Below are 18,453 nucleotides of genomic sequence, written 5' to 3'. Positions count from 1 at the left end.
ATGAAAACCAGTACTGAACAGAGACCCCTTTTCTGATAATCCCACTGTAAGCAATGGGGAAAAGGGATCAGGCAAGTTTTCCCTCTCACTAGCACCTTCTCTCCATACACAGATGCCTCAATGTCAGGAAAATGTAATTGCTGCGAGCCAGCACACATTGATATACTGCACAGGAAACGGAGGCTTCGGTTTCAAACCAGTTCTAGTCTGCATCAGTGGGTGGGTCCTTGTTATTTCAACATCCATCATTTCAGACTCGCTCTATTGCCAATTAGTGGAGGCACTGCATTTTAGGAAGTCAAATGCAAGCGATTGACACTTACCTCAGGGCTGGGATGCAGATGAGGGGTCTAAGACAGTATGCCCGAAGACTGCAAGACAACATCAAAGACGAGGACATGAGGATTGTGTTGGGCAGCATCTCCAAACCCAGGGGTAGAAATTCACCCGAGGTGCAATTAGGTAGCCATTTAAGGCCAAAAACCAGATGTGCACCAGGTGAGCCAAGGTTCTCTCCTTTGAATCAGAGGCCTTGGGGTCCATAGGGCCCCCATAACTCACTCTTGGGAATGCATGAAGGAGAAGTGGGCCATGATGCCCCCGTTCTCTTTTCTGGGCCTCAGCGTAATCCTATTGAGCATGATTTTTATGTCATCACCTCTCTTCGTGACATTAGGTTTTCATCATTGACCCAGGCCTCCACCGATCATTGCTTCACATGCTATTTTCATAATCCTGTAGCACGGACACTTACCAGACCCAACAACAGTCCTTCGAATCCGGACTGGGGACACTTATCCAAGGAGAATCATGCTTGATACTTCTTGTCTTCATGCTGTACTGGCATCTGTGATGGAGAACCTTGTGGGTGGGATGAAAGAGAACGGTTGTAGCACACGTGCACATCCTGTCCTTCCTAAAAATTTGTTAAGGTCATTGGAATTTGAGAAAGTTCTTTCTGGCCTCCTGCCCATGGGTGCATATCAGTTATAGTTGCAGTTTCTACTAGTGGCTAAGCATAGACGTTAAGTGGTGGATACAAATTTGCCATGGCCTTGGAGGCGAGAATTCACGTTGAAGGCTCCTGGTTGTCATTGCTTTCCCTTTTCCTTTTAGAGAGAGGACATATCTGACTCCCGTATGGAAATGCTGGGGAATGGGTGCTTAGTGAGTACCTCATATGACTTGGTGAAGGTCCCTTAATGGAAGTCATGTATAGTGGACACAGATATGCTGTGGTATCCAATATGCAGTAGAAAAATGTGAGGAGAACATTCCTTTTGGCAAAGTGTCTAACTGTTCTTCTTAAGAACTGTACTGGATTCTTATCCACGTTTTCCTCAGTCTGCCTGGTCAGAGTCCTCCTAGGAACATCAATTATCATGGAGGCCTTTGCCATAGGCTCAATGCCTTGCCAACGCCATGCCCTGAAATGTCCTCAAGGGTTTCTGACTCTCGGGCAGGGATGTTCATTGTGTCTCATGGGATTAGTGCAAGCAAGATTATGTCTGCCTTATCTGGTGGCCCCATGCGTGCCTGTGCCTCCTGTTGGATTGCAGAATGAACTGAAATTAGACATGAAAGAAACACACTCAAGGCTATCCAGTGCCTGAGAAGAACACCTGAGTCTTGAACCTATCCACAGGTCCAACCTTCCTGAGAACCAACATCCCAGTGTAAATTACTCTCCTAGCCAAAAGCAGGCTATATCTTACGTCAGACATGACTTTGCTGTAGAAATTGAGACTACAGTAATTTTGATCACATAAATATCTGGGCATTTCTTTCAAAAATGGCCTCCGCTGAAAACCAGTACTGAACAGAGACCCCTTTTCTGATAATCCCACTGTAAGCAATGGGGAAAAGGGATCAGGCAAGTTTTCCCTCTCACTAGCACCTTCTCTCCATACACAGATGCCTAGATGTCAGGAAAATGTAATTGCTGCGAGCCAGCACACATTGATATACTGCACAGGAAACAGAGGCTTCGGTTTCAAACCAGTTCTAGTCTGCATCAGTGGGTGGGTCCTTGTTATTTCAACATCCATCATTTCAGACTCGCTCTATTGCCAATTAGTGGAGGCACTGCATTTTAGGAAGTCAAATGCAAGCGATTGACACTTACCTCAGGGCTGGGATGGAGATGAGGGGTCTAAGACAGTATGCCCTAATACTGCAAGACAACATCAAAGACGAGGACATGATGATTGTGTTGGGCAGCATCTCCAAACCCAGGGGTAGAAATTCACCCGAGGTGCAATTAGGTAGCCATTTAAGGCCAAAAACCAGATGTGCACCAGGTGAGCCAAGGTTCTCTCCTTTGAATCAGAGGCCTTGGGGTCCATAGGGCCCCCATAACTCACTCTTGGGAATGCATGAAGGAGAAGTGGGCCATGATGCCCCCGTTCTCTTTTCTGGGCCTCAGCGTAATCCTATTGAGCATGATTTTATGTCATCACCTCTCTTCGTGACATTAGGTTTTCATCATTGACCCAGGCCTCCACCGATCATTGCTACACATGCTATTTTCATAATCCTGTAGCACGGACACTTACCCGACACAACAACAGTCCTTCGAATCCGGACTGGGGACACTTATCCAAGGAGAATCATGCTTGATACTTCTTGTCTTCATGCTGTACTGGCATCTGTGATGGAGAACCTTGTGGGTGGGATGAAAGAGAACGGTTGTAGCACACGTGCACATCCTGTCCTTCCTAAAAATTTGTTAAGGTCACTGGAATCTGAGAAAGTTCTTTCTGGCCTCCTGCCCATGGGTGCATATCAGTTATAGTTGCGGTCTCTACTAGAGGCCAAGCATAGACGTTAAGTGGTGGATACAAATTTGCCATGGCCTTGTAGGGTAGAATTCCACTTGAAGTCTCCTGGTTGTCATTGCTTTCCCTTTCCTTTTAGAGAGAGGACATATCTGACTCCCGTATGGAAATGCTGGGGAATGGGTGCTTAGTGAGAACCTCATATGACTTGGTGAAGGTCCCTTAATGGAAGTCATGTATAGTGGACACAGATATGCTGTGGTATCCAATATGCAGTAGAAAAATGTGAGGAGAACATTCTTTTTGGCAAAGCGTCTAACTGTCCTTCTTAAGAACTGTACTGGATTCTTATCCACGTTTTCCTCAGTCGGCCTGGTCAGAGTCCTCCTAGGAACATCAATTATCATGGAGGCCTTTGCCACAGGTTCAATGTCTTGCCAACTCTATGCTCTGAAATGTCCTCAAGGGTTTCTGCCTCTCGGGCAGGGATGTTCATTGTGTCTCATGGGATTAGTGCAAGCAAGATTATGTCTGCATTATGGTGGCCCCATGTGTGCCTGTGCCTCCTGTTGGATTGCAGAATGAACTGAAATTGGACATGAAAGAAACACACTCAAGCCTATCCAGTGCCTCAGAGGAACACCTGAGTCTTGAACCTATCCACAGATCCAACATTCTTGAGAACGAACATCCCAGTGTAAATTTCTCTCCTAGCCAAAAGCAGGCTATATCTTACATCAGACATGACTATGCTGTAGAAATTGAGACTACCGTAATTTTGATCACATAAATAGCTGGGCATCCCTTTCAAAATGGCCTCTGCTGAAAACCAGTACTGAACAGAGACCCCTTTTCTGATAATCCCACTGTAAGCAATGTGGAAAAGGGATCAGGCAAGTTTTCTCTCTCCGTAGCACCTTCTCTTCATACACCGAAGCCTAGATGTCAGGAAAATGTTATTGCTGCAAGCCAGCCCATTTTGTTATACTGCACAGGAAGTGGAGGCACAGAGGCTTCGTTTTCAATCATTTCTAGTCTGCATCAGTTGGTGGGTCTTTGTTATTTCAAATTCCATCATTTCAGACTTGTTCTATTGCCAATTAGTGGATTCCCTGTATTTTAGGAAGTCAAATGCAAGCGATTGACACTTACCTAGGGCTGGGATGCAGATGAGGCATCTAAGACAGTATGTCTGAAAGACTGCAAGACAACATTAAAGACGAGGACATGAGGAATGTGTTGGGCAGCATCTCCAAACCCAGGGCTAGACATTCACCCGACGTACAATTTGGTAGCGATTTAAGGCCAAAAACCAGATGTGCACCAGGTGAGCCAAGGTTCTCTCCTTTGAATCATAGGCCTTGGGGTCCATGGGGCCACCATAACTCACCCTTGGGAATGCATGAAGGAAGAATTGTGCCATGATGCCCCCGTTCTTTTTTCTGGGTCTCAGTGTAATCCTATTGAGCATGATTTTTATGTCATCACCTCTCTTCGTGACATTAGGTTTTCATCATTGACCCAGGCCTCCACCGATCATTGCTTCACATGCTATTTTCATAATCCTGTAGCACGGACACTTACCAGACCCAACAACAGTCCTTCGAATCTGGACTGGGGACACTTGTGCAAGGAGAATCATGCTTGATACTTCTTGTCTTCATCCTGTACTGGCCTCTGTTATGGAGAACACTGTGGGTGGGATGAAAGAGAACGGTTGTAGCACACGTGCATATCCTGTCCTTCCTAAAATTTGTTAAGGTCACTGGAATCTGAGAAAGTTCTTTCTGGCCTCCTGCCCATGGGTGCATATCAGTTATAGTTGCGGTCTCTACTAGAGGCCAAGCATAGACGTTAAGTGGTGGATACAAATTTGCCATGGCCTTGTAGGGTAGAATTCCACTTGAAGTCTCCTGGTTGTCATTGCTTTCCCTTTCCTTTTAGAGAGAGGACATATCTGACTCCCATATGGAAATGCTGGGGAATGGGTGCTTAGTGAGTACCTCATATGACTTGGTGAAGGTCCCTTAGTGGAAGTCATGTATAGTGGACACAGATATGCTGTGGTATCCAATATGCAGTAGAAAAATGTGAGGAGAACATTCCTTTTGGCAAAGCGTCTAACTGTCCTTCTTAAGAACTGTACTGGATGTTTATCCACGTTTTCCTCAGTCTGCCTGGTCAGAGTCCTCCTAGGAACATCAATTATCATGGAGGCCTTTGCCATAGGCTCAATGCCTTGCCAACGCCATGCCCTGAAATGTCCTCAAGGGTTTCTGACTCTCGGGCAGGGATGTTCATTGTGTCTCATGGGATTAGTGCAAGCAAGATTATGTCTGCATTATCTGGTGGCCCCGTGAGTGCCTGTGCCTCCTGTTGGATTGCAGAATGAACTGAAATTGGACATGAAAGAAACACACTCAAGCCTATCCAGTGCCTCAGAAGAACACCTGAGTCTTGAACCTATCCACATGTCCAACCTTCCTGAGAACGAACATCCCAGTGTAAATTACTCTCCTAGCCAAAAGCAGGCTATATCTTACGTCAGACATGACTATGCTGTAGAAATTGAGACTACAGTAATTTTGATCACATAAATAGCTGGGCATCTCTTTCAAAAATGGCCTACGCTGAACCAGTACTAAACAGTGACCTCTTTCATGATAGTCCCACTGGAAGTAATGAGGAAAAGGGATCAGGGAAGTTTTTCTCTCAGTAACACCTTCTCTCCATACACGGATGTCTAGATGCCAGGAAAATGTAATTGTTGCGAACCAGCACACTTTGATATACTGGCCACAAAATGGAGGCTTCTCTTTCAAACCAGTTCTAGTCTGCATTAGTGGGTGGGTTTTTCTAATTTCATTATTCATCATTTCTTACTCACTCTGCTGCCAATTAGTAGAGTATTTGCATCTTAGGCAGTCAAATGGAAGCGATTAACTCTTACCTCAGTTCTGAGATCCAGATGAGGGGTCTAAGACAGTATGCCAGAAGACTGCAAGACAATAGCAAATCAAGGACATGAGGATTGTGTTGGGCAGCATCTCCAAACCCAGGGGTAGAAATTCACCCATGGTGCATTTTTTTTGGCCATTCAAGGCCCAAAAGCAGATGTGCACCAGGTGAGCCAACCTTCTCTCCTTTGAATAAGAGGCCTTGGGGTCTGTAGGGCTACCATAACTCACTCTTGGGAAAGCATGAAGAAGTGGGCCATGATGCCCCCGTTCTCTTTTCTGGGCCTCAGCGTAATCCTATTGGGCATGATTTTTATGTCATCACCTCTCTTCGTGACATTAGGTTTTCATCATTGACCCAGGCCTCCACCGATCATTGCTACGCATAGTATTTTTATAATTATGTAACATGGACACTTATCAGACCCAACAACTGTCTGTTAGAATCCTTAGTGGAGATAGTTATCCAAGGAGAATCATGCCTGATATTTCTTGTGTTCATGCTGTACTGGCTTCTGTAATGGAGAATCTTGTGGTCGGGATGAAAGAGAACGGTTTTAGCACACGTGCATGTCCATTCCTTCCTACAAAATTGGTAAGGACATTGGAATTTGACTAAGTTCTTTCTGGCCCCCTGCCCATGCATGCACATCATTGAAAGTGGCTGTCTCTACGAGAGGCCAAGCATAGACATTAAGTGGTGGATACAAATTTTCCATGGCCTTGCAGGGTAGAATTCCACTTGAAGGTTTCTGGTGCTCATTGCTTTCCCTTTCCATATAGAGAGAGGACATATCTGACAACTGTATGGAAATGCTGGGGAATGGGTGCTCAGTGAGATCCTCATATGACTTGGTGAAGGTCCCTTAATGGCAGTCATGTATAGTGGACCCAGATATGTTGTGGTAATGAATATGCATAGAGCACAGCAGCAGGAGTGTCCAAGGTGGCGGCGAGCAGTTTTGACCATGTTTGGAGGCTCCTGTGAACAATTCAGGGAATTGCACCAATTTCTGAGTTAGGAACACTGAGGTTCTAGACAGAGCAATAAGACAACAAAAGGAGAACAAGGTTATCCAAATGGGAAAGGAAGAAGTCAAATTATCTCTATTTGCAGATGATATGGTAGTGTACATAAGTGACCTTCAAAAATCCACCAGAGAACTTCTACAGCTGATAAATACCTTCAGCAAATTAGCTGGATACAAATTTAACTAAAAATGTCTTTAGCCTTCCTATACACAAATGACAAGCTTGCAGAGGAGGAAATTAGGAATACCACACCCTTCACATTAGCCACAAGCAATATAAAATATGTAGGAGTTACTCTAACTAAGCAAGTGAAGGACTTGTTTGAAAAATATTTCAAAACTCTGAAGAAAGATATTGACGATGACCTGAGATGATGGAATGATCTTCCTTGTTCATGGATTGGGAGAATTAACATATTAAAAATGGCCATCATACCAAAAGCAATCTACAGATTCAGTGCAATCCCTATCAACATACCTACACAATTTTTTAAAGACATTGAAAGTTCAATTCTGAACTTCATATGGAGAAACAAAAAACTCAGGATAGCTAAAACAATCTTGTACAATAAAAGGTGCTCCGGAGGAATCTCCATACCTGATCTCAAACTGTACTATAAAGCAACAGTAATTAAAACAGCATGGTACTGGCACAGCAACCCAGATATGAATCCACACACATATAGTCACTTGATTTTTGACAATGAAGCCAAATCCATTCAATGGAAAAAGGATAGCATCTTCAACAAATGGTGCTGGGCTAACTGGAGGTCTATGTGTAAAAAAATGCAACTGGACCCATATTTGTCATCTTGCACAAAACTCTAATCTAAGTGGAATAAAGACCTCAACATAAAACCAGAGACACTGAGTCACTTAAAAGAAAAAGTGGGGAAGAGCCTGGAACATATTGGCACAGGAGACAACTTCCTGAACAGAACACCAACGGCCGAGGCCTTAATGTCAACAATTAAAAAACGGGACCTCATGAGGCTGAGAAGGTTCTGTAAGGCAGGAGACACTGTCAAGAGAACAAAGTGACAGCCTATAGACTGAGAAAACATCTTCACCAACCCTACATCTGACAAAGGTCTAATATCTAAAATATATAAAGAAGTCAAGAAATTAAACACCACCAAACCAAATAACCCAATTGAGAAATGGGGCTTGGAACTAAACAGAGAATTCTCAACAGAGGAATATCAAATGGCTGAGGAAAACTTAAAGAAATGCTCAACCTCCTTAGTCATCAGGGAAATGCAAATCAAAACAACTCTGAGATTCCATCTTACACCCATCAGAATGGCTAAGATAAAAAACTCAAGTGACACCACATGCTGGCGAGGATGTGGGGGGAGAGGAACACTCCTTCATTGCTGGTGGGAATGCAAACTAGTACTGCCACTATGGAAATCTATCTGGTGCTATCTCAGAAAAATGGGAATAGGGCTTCCTCAAGACCCAGCTATTCCACTCCTTGGAATATACACAGAAGATGCTCCAGCACACAAGAAAATTTGCTCAACCATGTTCATAGCAGCCTTATTCATAATAGCCAGAACATGGAAACAGCCTAAGTGTCTATCAGTAGAAGAATGGATAAAGAAAATGTGGTACATATACACTATGGAATACTACTCAGCTAATAAAAACAAGGAATTCCTTAAATTTGTGGATAAATGGATTGAGCTAGAAATGACCATAATGAGTGAATTAACCTATAAGCAGAAAGACTCAAATGGTATATTGTATATTCACTTATATCTGCATACTAGCACAAGGGACATGTCCCACGAAAGCCTTCACTTACCAGGAAACTGGGACAGAGGGGAGGACCTCTTATTGGGACTCTAGATGAGAGAAACATGGGAGAATAGCAAAGTAGAAGGATCGAGAGGGTCCTAGAAACCTACAAGTAGAACATTATGATAGGGAGATTTGGGCCTGGGGTCCCACTCAAACTAAGGCACCAGCCAAGGACAATAGAGGCAGTAAACTTTAAACCCCTACCCAGATCTAGCCAATGGTCAGAACATTCTCCACAGTTGAGTGGAGAGTGGGATATGACTTTCTCACGTACTCTGGTGTCTCACATTTGACCATGTCCCCTGGAGGGGGAGACCTGGTGGCACTCAGAGGAAGGACAGCAGGTTACCAAGAAGAGACTTGATACCCTATGAGCATATAAAGGGGAAGGTAATCCCCCTCAGGAACAGTCATAGGGGAGTAGAAGAAGGGGAAATGGGGAGGGAGGGAAGAATGTGAGGACACAAGGGATGGGATAACCATTGAGATGTAACAATAATAAATTAATAAAAAAATAAGTCAGGTGAACAAAGGGTCTAACTGTCCTTCTTAAGAACTGTGCAGTCCAATGTCCACAGAACTTTTCCTTGTTTGGTATACTATGGGCAATCTAGTTATGTGGCTGAATTTGGTAGTTTGTTTGGTATATTAATTAATCGTGTTATCTTAACTCTGATTTAGAATGGTACATTTTAATGATCTTCCACTTGAAATTAAGGGAACAAAACTGTCATCTGCAAATCTACTTAAAAGTAGGGGAAGAGATTTTGGGTGCATCCTGAGCATCCAGAAGAACAGAAGTAGGATGGCCTGAATCTCTAATTGGTGTTCTCTGTGCTCTAGTGGGCTAGACTCCTAATATTATATCATCTACCTTTGGGTACCACACCTATCAGAAGAAAGTACCTGTTAATTTGGCTATGAATTTGAGTGATAGTATGCTAAAGAGGCTGGAAATGAAATATGGTCGAAAGACATATGTTTTGTTTCAAATGGAAAGCTTCAGAGAGCAGGATTAACTGAAATTAATTTCTCAAATACCTTCACCACACTAGTGAATTTTAAATTTCCTAAGTCCACAGTTAATGGTATTAATGATTTTCCTTGACCATAGATTTTACCAGACATGACATGCCAGGAGAGCACACCTGCAATGGAAGAGGCATCACAATTGTTAACATGAATGGCACACTACCTAGAGAGTGTCATCATGACATTCTCATTACTAGAGCTACTCATTAGGTAAATAACCCTTTAGAAGTCTCCTGACTTTACTGAAAGGAAGCAAGTCAGGTGAAAGGGATCCAGAGCTTACCTGTTGTTCCAGTGAAGAAGCAGCTATCAAAAGCTCTGGCCTGAAACAGCATTTCAAAGAAATCATTCAGCAAGGGAGTGCGACTCGGCAACTTCGCCACCTAAAACCCTCTCAAGCTGGAAGTTGCTGAACCCTTCCTTCTTCCCTAGACATCCCAAGGGAATTCATTTACCCTCCTCAGGCTTAGCAATGGTTGTAGATAATTCTGACATTATGACACATTGCTCTAAACCAGAGAGTTATAGCATTTTGAATGGTGCTAAAAGTCACAGGATGGCTGACTTTAGAGAGCATAAGGGAGGCCTGTAAACAGGCAGGCAGGTACAAAACAAATATCACTTTAATAGTATAACCTAAGTTAGAGTACTAAAAAAAATGTTTAAAGCCATAAAGTACTGAGGAGGAATGTGTTACATCCAGTCTATGTTTATCTGTCTGGAAATCTCATGTAAAAATCACACACTGCTCATGGAATTGCTTCTATGTGTTTCTAGAATGAGTTCATCCCTAGACATTCTACTTCTGTCATGGCCTGATCTGCATATGAGAATGGGGTTGAAATTAATGTTGCCCTTTGCACTTCAGGGATGTATGTTCCCAGGACTTGAATTGTGCATTCTGTACCAATGATGGTGAGGAACTTTGAGATTGGCTGCTGTGACTCAAGTTCATTTTTATGAAAAGAAGAAATTTTCTAAGCACTTACTTTAAAGATGTGCTTAAGATGTCAATTCTTAGGGGTATATTTTCTGTCAAATCTTATGTTGGAAAATGCAGTCTATTGGACATGCAAGCTATCAAAATTTGTTGAAGAGGGCATATATCAAACAGTATATTCAAGTGAAATAAACATTTCCTACCTACATGCCAGATTGAAACAGGTTATGTGTGTCAGTTGTGATTGAACTGTGATGTTTCTGGCCTGCTCATAGGGGTACTAATTTTTGTGTGGTACGTCTTCTTTTGGGCTTTGGGTTAAGATGGTCTTAGCCATTCTCTCTATACCCTGTGTATCAGCTGCAATGTTGTCCTTGCTTTTGTAATGACAGGTAAGTAAAATAAAGTAAAAATAAAAAATATTTCAGGATAGATGTTGGCCTTCTGCTTGTGTCCAGCCAGTAGTGTGTGAAGGAAATCTATATGCTGAATGTTACACATACTATGTAGAATCAGAGTGATACACTTCAAGAGTTTCCACTACAGGGACAGGAGCTTAAGAGAAATATGTGCTGCAACTTATTGCACTGTTACCTTGTTGGTGATGAGCAAAATAGAAACCTCTATTTCCACTGGTATGGTACACTTCCTGGACAGCTGTCCCTTAATGTCCAAAAGGTTTCCAGCCCTAAAATGATGTAAAATTCCCTTCCACATGTAAATCAAAATATACAGGACATATTCTGGGGACCTCACCTTTGAAACAACTTTGGGTAAAAGAAGTATAAAGACATGGCCCTCGACAATAGGTTTAAAATGGTATGATTCTTATTATCTCTCCATCTCAAATAATTACATACAGGGAAGGGCAGTCTTCCTACAGTAGAAGAGAAGTACATGCTTCATCAGGAAAGGATGTATCAGCTCTAAACATCTGTGGATTACTCTTTGGCAAGTGTGTTATTCAGGAACAAATATACAGGTATACACTTAACGTTTATGGAGTTGTTTTTCAGATGGAAAACAATGGAGAACACATTAGGCAATTTTGGGTCTTGTAACACTGACAGATGGGTAAAACTCTAGGGTCAAGGAGACAATGTGCACAAGTGTCCATCTCCTGTCAAAACCAAAGAGTGCCTGCCAGGCACTGAAAAACTCATTTGTCTCAGGGAGACCTCATATTTGGACCTCAGCTCGCATCTGTACAAGTCAGTCAACGTCCTCAGATACTTGTTGTCATCATAGATCCAGAAAAGGCCTCTGTCAACACATGAGTGTTTCAGCTGTGAGCCAAGCCTCAGAGAGCCAGCTCCTGGGCTTTGAAAGGAGAGTCACATTTGTGCAGGAGCCATGGATCGCAGGCTATCAAAAGTGATATTGAAAAACCAGGAACATGAAATATGTGTACTTCACTTCTATTTTCATAATAGACAAAATTTTTAAAAATGTATGGTAAAAGAATTGCTGACCCTCCATGAATTACAAGCAGATTTTTTCAATCAAAGTGTATTGCACTTTAGGTCTCAATAATTAAAAATAATTTCTCAAGATAAAGAGGGCTCACAAGGATTGAAAATGCAATGTGTCCTTTCTAAGAGACTTTTTATAGAAATCTTAATTTTCAAATATGATTACAGACTCCTCATCAAGATGGTCTTATGGCATTGTTCTCCTGGTTGCTCCTGTACAATAGATAAACACTTATCTATCTGAAAGCTCTGCATATCACATTTCAGTTCCAATAAATTTGAAGCTTTTCTCCTTTGTATGTTCTCCATTAGTGTTCCCTTACTCATGTCAAGATGTGAGTCACAAAGGCTGGCCAGGTCAACATTTTACAGAAAATCAGGAATCTAGCAGGCTTTGAAAAGGAAGGGCCATCTTGATTATGAGTCTGAGTCTGTAGTGGTATCTATGTCTTCTTATATAGTGTTGTATTTCTTTATATAGATAGACAAGTGATCCATTTTAGAGGTCCTTAAAGTGCATTGCAAAGTCAAAAGAACGGTTCCTTATTGTTTTGTCCATGATGGGCAATCTGGTGTAGTGCATTCATATGCTAGTTTGTATGGTATATTAATAAATTGTGTTTTCTTATCTCTGGTTTAGAATGGTCTGATTATATGTTCTGTAACTTGAAATGAAGAGAGGAAAACAGTCATCTGAAAAGCTACTTAATAGGTGGGGCAAACACATTGGTGGCATCCTGAGCATCCAGAAGAATGGAAGAAGGAGGGCCTGAATCTCTAATGGGAATCCCTGTGTGCTCCAGTGGATTGGACTCCCAATATTCTATCATTTTCCTTTGTGAACCACACCTTTCAGTAGAGAAATATCCATTAATCTGGCTATGAGTTTCAGCAATAGTATGATAAAAAGCTTGGCGATGAAATATGGTTGAATGCCATATATTTTGTTACAAAAGGAAAGCGGCAGATAACAGGCTAAACGGAAATTCATTTCTCAATTAACATCTCCCTACTAGTCAATTTTAAGTTTCCTAAGTCTCCAGAGAAAGGTATTTTGGGTTTTCCTTGACTCTAGCTGGTGTTATCCCTTAGTCACTGAGAGAGCACAGCTTCAATGCAGGAGGCACAGCAAGTTTCAAAATGAACGGTGTACGATAAATCAATGAAAAATGGCCTAGAGAGTGTCATCCTGATGTTCTTATTGTTAGAGCTATTCATTAGGGAAATAGCTGCTCAAACTTCTCCTGTCTTTATGCAAAGAAAACAAGTCACATGAAAAGAATCCGAAGCTTACCTGTTGTGCTGGTGAAGAAGCAGCTCTCAGAGGCTCTGGCCTGCAAAAACAATTGAAGAAAGTCTTTCAGGAAAGGAAGCTCATCTCGGCAACCTGGCCCCCTGAAACCCTCTCAAACTGGAAGTTGCTGAATCCTTTTCTTTTCCCTAGACATCCCAAGAGAGATCTTTTACACTTCTCAGGTTTAGCAACCATTGTAATTAATTGTGGTCCTATGACAGATTTCTCTAAACCAGAGAGTCATAGCTTTTTGATGGTGCTAAAAATCACAGGGTGGCTGACTTCAGAGAGAATAAGGGAGGCCTGAAAAAAGGCAGAGAACTACAAAAAAATCACTCTTATAGTCTAATCTAATTCACATTACGAAAAAATGTAGAAAGCCCTGTTGTCCTGAGGTAGATGTGTTACATGCAGTCTTGGTCGGTACTTTTGTGGAAATTCTATGAAAAATCACACACTGCCATGGAATTGACTCTATGTGTTTCTAGAATGTGTCCAGCCTTTGACATTTGATTTTTGCCATAGCAAGCTCTGCATCTGCACATGGGGTTGAAATTAAAGTTAGCATTTGCACTCCAAGGAAGTCTATTACAAGGTCCCAAATTCTGGATTTCCAACCAAAGATGTTGTGTAGCATTGACATCGGCTCCTGTGACTCAAGTTAGTTTTTGTGAAAAGAAGAAAGTTTCAAAGCACTTTCTCTGAAAATGTTATGATTAACGTATCATGGTATCAATTCTTTGCAGTATGTATCACTTCGTGTCTTACCTTGGATAATGCAGTCTATTGGCCATGCAAGCCGTCAAACTCTGTTGAAGAGGGCATAAATCAAAGAGTATAATCACTTGAAGTAAGCACATCCTAACTACATGGTCTGTTGAATCAGCATATGTGGGTGTGTTGTGGTTGAACTTGGTGTTTCAGGCCAATTCATAGTGGTTGTATTTGTTGTGTGGTCTCTCTTCCCTTGGGCTTTGGGTTAAGATGGTCTAAGCCATTCCCTCTATCCTCTGTATAACGGCTGCAATGTGGTCTTTGCTTTTGTAGTTTTTCCTGTGATATTGTTTCCGAGTATTGATTAAGAACAAAAACTCTTTGGGAAGTGATGTCAGGTTTCTCCTTGTGATGTCGGGTTTCTGCTTGTGTCCTGAAAGATGTGTTTGAAGGATATCTGTATGCCAATCATATCACATACTCTGTAGAAGTAGAACAATAAACTTCAAAGATTGTGAATCCAAAGCAAGAGCTTCCACTACAGGGACAGGAGCTTAATTGAAACTGTCATGTATGGTCTGATTCAAAGGAGAGAACCTTGGCTCACCTGGTGCACATCTGGTTTACGGCCTTAAATGGCTAGCAAAATGCACCTTGAGTGAATGTCTACCCCTGTGTTTGGAGATGCTGCCCAACACAATCCTCATGTCCTCATCTTTGATGTTGTCTTGCAGTCTTCGGGCATACTGTCTTAGACCCCTCATCTGCATCCCAGCCCTGAGGTAAGTGTCAATCGCTTGCATTTGACTTCCTAAAATGCAGTGCCTCCACTAATTGGCAATAGAGCGAGTCTGAAATGATGGATGTTGAAATAACAAGGACCCACCCACTGATGCAGACTAGAACTGGTTTGAAACCGAAGCCTCCGTTTCCTGTGCAGTATATCAATGTGTGCTGGCTCGCAGCAATTACATTTTCCTGACATCTAGGCATCTGTGTATGGAGAGAAGGTGCTAGTGAGAGGGAAAACTTGCCTGATCCCTTTTCCCCATTGCTTACAGTGGGATTATCAGAAAAGGGGTCTCTGTTCAGTACTGGTTTTCAGCGGAGGCCATTTTTGAAAGAGATGCCCAGCTATTTATGTGATCAAAATTACTGTAGTCTCAATTTCTACAGCATAGTCATGTCTGACGTAAGATATAGCCTGCTTTTGGCTAGGAGAGTAATTTACACTGGGATGTTCGTTCTCAGGAAGGTTGGACATGTGGATAGGTTCAAGACTCAGGTGTTCTTCTGAGGCACTGGATAGGCTTGAGTGTGTTTCTTTCATGTCCAATTTCAGTTCATTCTGCAATCCAACAGGAGGCACAGGCACTCACGGGGCCACCAGATAATGCAGACATAATCTTGCTTGCACTAATCCCATGAGACACAATGACGATCCCTGCCCGAGAGTCAGAAACCCTTGCGGACATTTCAGGGCATGGCGTTTGCCAGACTTTGAGCCCATGGCAAAGGCCTCCATGATAAATGATGTTCCTAGGAGGACTCTTACCACGTAGACTGAGGTAAACATGGATAAGAGTCCAGTACAGTTCTTAAGAAGGACAGTTAGACGCTTTGCTAAAAGGAATGTTCTCCTCACATTAGTGTACAATATATTAGATACCACAGCATATCTGTGTCCACTATATATGACTTCCATTAAGGGAACTTCACCAAGTCATATGAGGATCTCACTAAGCACCCATTCCCCAGCATTTCCATACGGGAGTCAGATATGTCCTCTCTCTAAAAGGAAAGGGAAAGCAATGACAACCAGGAGACTTCAAGTGGAATTCTACCCTACAAGGCCATGGCAAATTTGTATCCACCACTTAACGTCTATGCTTGGCCTCTAGTAGAGACCGCAACTATAACTGATATGCACCCATGGGCAGGAGGCCAGAAAGAACTTTCTCAGATTCCAGTGACCTTAACAAATTTTTAGGAAGGACAGGATGTGCACGTGTGCTACAACCGTTCTCTTTCATCCCACCCACAAGGTTCTCCATCACAGATGCCAGTACAGCATGAAGACAAGAAGTATCAAGCATGATTCTCCTTGGATAAGTGTCCCCAGTCCGGATTCGAAGGACTGTTGTTGGGTCTGGTAAGTGTCCGTGCTACAGGATTATGAAAATAGCATGTGAAGCAATGATCGGTGGAGGCCTGGGTCAATGATGAAAACCTAATGTCACGAAGAGAGGTGATGACATAAAAATCATGCTCAATAGGATTACGCTGAGGCCCAGAAAAGAGAACGGGGGCATCATGGCCCACTTCTCCTTCATGCATTCCCAAGAGTGGGTTATGGTAGCCCTATGGACCCCAAGGCCTCTGATTCAAAGGAGAGAACCTTGGCTTACCTGGTGCACATCTGGTTCGGCCTAAAATTGCTACCAAAATGCACCTCGGGTGAAGGTCTAGCCCTGGGTTTGGAGATGCTGCCCAACACAATCCTCATGTCCTCGTCTTTAATGTTGTCTTGCAGTCTCCGAGCATATTGTCTTAGACCCCTCATCTGCATCCCAGCCCTGAGGTCAGTGTCAATTGCTTGCATTTGACTTCCTAAAATGCAGTGCCTCCACTAATTGGCAATAGAGTGAGTCTGAAATGATGGATGTTGAAATAACAAGGACCCACCCACTGATGCAGACTAGAACAGGTTTAAAACCAAAGCCTTTGTTTCCTGTAGAGTAAATCAAAGTGTGCTGGCTCGCAGCAATTTCATTTTCCTGACATCTAGGCATCTGTGTATGGAGAGAAGGTGCTAGTGAGAGGGAAAACTTGCCTGATCCCTTTTCCCCATTGCTTACAGTGGGATTATCAGAAAAGGGGTCTCTGTTCAGTACTGGTTTTCAGCGGAGGCCATTTTTGAAAGAGATGCCCAGCTATTTATGTGATCAAAATTACTGTAGTCTCAATTTCTACAGCATAGTCATGTCTGACGTAAGATATAGCCTGCTTTTGGCTAGGAGAGTAATTTACACTGGGATGTTCGTTCTCAGGAAGGTTGGACCTGTGGATAGGTTCAAGACTCAGGTGTTCTTCTGAGGCACTGGATAGCCTTGAGTGTGTTTCTTTCATGTCCAATTTCAGTTCATTCTGCAATCCAACAGGAGGCACAAGCATGCATGGGGCCACCAGATAATGCAGACATAATCTTGCTTGCACTAATCCCATGAGACACAATGAACATCCCTGCCCGAGAGTCAGAAACCCTTGAGGACATTTCAGGGCATGGCGTTGGCAAGGCATTGAGCCTATGGCAAAGGCCTCCATGATAATTGATGTTCCTAGGAGGACTCTGACCAGGCAGACTGAGGAAAACGTGGATAAGAATCCAGTACAGTTCTTAAGAAGAACAGTTAGACACTTTGCCAAAAGGAATGTTCTCCTCACATTTTTCTACTGCATATTGGATACCACAGCATATCTGTGTCCACTATACATGACTTCCATTAAGGGACCTTCACCAAGTCATATGAGGTACTCACTAAGCACCCATTCCCCAGCATTTCCATATGGGAGTCAGATATGTCCTCTCTCTAAAAGGAAAGGGAAAGCAATGACAACCAGGAGACTTCAACGAGAATTCTCCCCTCCAAGACCATGGAAAATTTGTATCCACCACTTAACGTCTATGCTTGGCCTCTAGTAGAGACCGCAACTATAACTGATATGCACCCATGGGCAGGAGGCCAGAAAGAACTTTCTCAGATTCCAGTGACCTTAACAAATTTTTAGGAAGGACAGGATGTGCACGTGTGCTACAACCGTTCTCTTTCATCCCACCCACAAGGTTCTCCATCACAGATGCCAGTACAGCATGAAGACAAGAAGTATCAAGCATGATTCTCCTTGGATAAGTGTCCCCAGTCCAGATTCGAAGGACTGTTGTTGGGTCTGGTAAGTGTCCGTGCTACAGGATTATGAAAATAGCATGTGAAGCAATGATCGGTGGAGGCCTGGGTCAATGATGAAAACCTAATGTCACGAAGAGAGGTGATGACATAAAAATCATGCTCAATAGGATTACGCTGAGGCCCAGAAAAGAGAACGAGGGCATCATGGCCCACTTCTCCTTCATGCATTCCCAAGAGTGAGTTATGGGGGCCCTATGGACCCCAAGGCCTCTGATTCAAAGGAGAGAACATTGGCTCACCTGGTGCACATCTGGTTTTCAGCCTTAAATGGCTACCTAATTGCACCTCGGGTGAATTTCTACCCCTGGGTTTGGAGATGCTGCCCAACACAATCCTCATGTCCTCGTCTTTGATGTTGTCTTGCAGTCTTCGGGCATACTGTCTTAGACCCCTCATCTGCATCCCAGCCCTGAGGTAAGTGTCAATCGCTTGCATTTGACTTCCTAAAATGCAGTGCCTCCA

At 42.9% G+C, this 18,453-nt stretch overlaps 7 non-coding genes across 7 annotated transcripts; 2 read left to right on the top strand and 5 right to left on the bottom strand.

Moving 5' to 3' along the window:
* Positions 1 to 614: 614 nt before the first annotated feature.
* LOC127192588 (small nucleolar RNA SNORD115) lies at positions 615 to 693 on the bottom strand. Its single transcript, XR_007831050.1, has one exon. It is a non-coding gene; the product is annotated as a small nucleolar RNA SNORD115 (small nucleolar RNA).
* A 1,723-nt stretch (positions 694 to 2,416) lies between these two features.
* Positions 2,417 to 2,494, bottom strand: LOC127192591 (small nucleolar RNA SNORD115). Its single transcript, XR_007831053.1, has one exon. It is a non-coding gene; the product is annotated as a small nucleolar RNA SNORD115 (small nucleolar RNA).
* A 1,727-nt stretch (positions 2,495 to 4,221) lies between these two features.
* LOC127192589 (small nucleolar RNA SNORD115) lies at positions 4,222 to 4,300 on the bottom strand. Its single transcript, XR_007831051.1, has one exon. It is a non-coding gene; the product is annotated as a small nucleolar RNA SNORD115 (small nucleolar RNA).
* Positions 4,301 to 6,015: 1,715 nt separating this feature from the next.
* Positions 6,016 to 6,094, bottom strand: LOC127192590 (small nucleolar RNA SNORD115). Its single transcript, XR_007831052.1, has one exon. It is a non-coding gene; the product is annotated as a small nucleolar RNA SNORD115 (small nucleolar RNA).
* A 5,636-nt stretch (positions 6,095 to 11,730) lies between these two features.
* LOC127192540 (small nucleolar RNA SNORD109A) lies at positions 11,731 to 11,795 on the bottom strand. The gene has a single exon (XR_007831009.1). It is a non-coding gene; the product is annotated as a small nucleolar RNA SNORD109A (small nucleolar RNA).
* A 4,441-nt stretch (positions 11,796 to 16,236) lies between these two features.
* On the top strand, positions 16,237 to 16,315 carry LOC127192587 (small nucleolar RNA SNORD115). Its single transcript, XR_007831049.1, has one exon. It is a non-coding gene; the product is annotated as a small nucleolar RNA SNORD115 (small nucleolar RNA).
* Positions 16,316 to 18,035: 1,720 nt separating this feature from the next.
* Positions 18,036 to 18,114, top strand: LOC127192586 (small nucleolar RNA SNORD115). The gene has a single exon (XR_007831048.1). It is a non-coding gene; the product is annotated as a small nucleolar RNA SNORD115 (small nucleolar RNA).
* Positions 18,115 to 18,453: the final 339 nt, after the last annotated feature.

Source organism: Acomys russatus, chromosome 7 (assembly GCF_903995435.1).
Source record: "Acomys russatus chromosome 7, mAcoRus1.1, whole genome shotgun sequence".
NCBI classification, from domain to species: domain Eukaryota; kingdom Metazoa; phylum Chordata; class Mammalia; order Rodentia; family Muridae; genus Acomys; species Acomys russatus.
The sequence above is the reverse complement of the archived record's forward strand: the minus strand, read 5'-3'. Positions and strand labels throughout refer to the sequence as shown.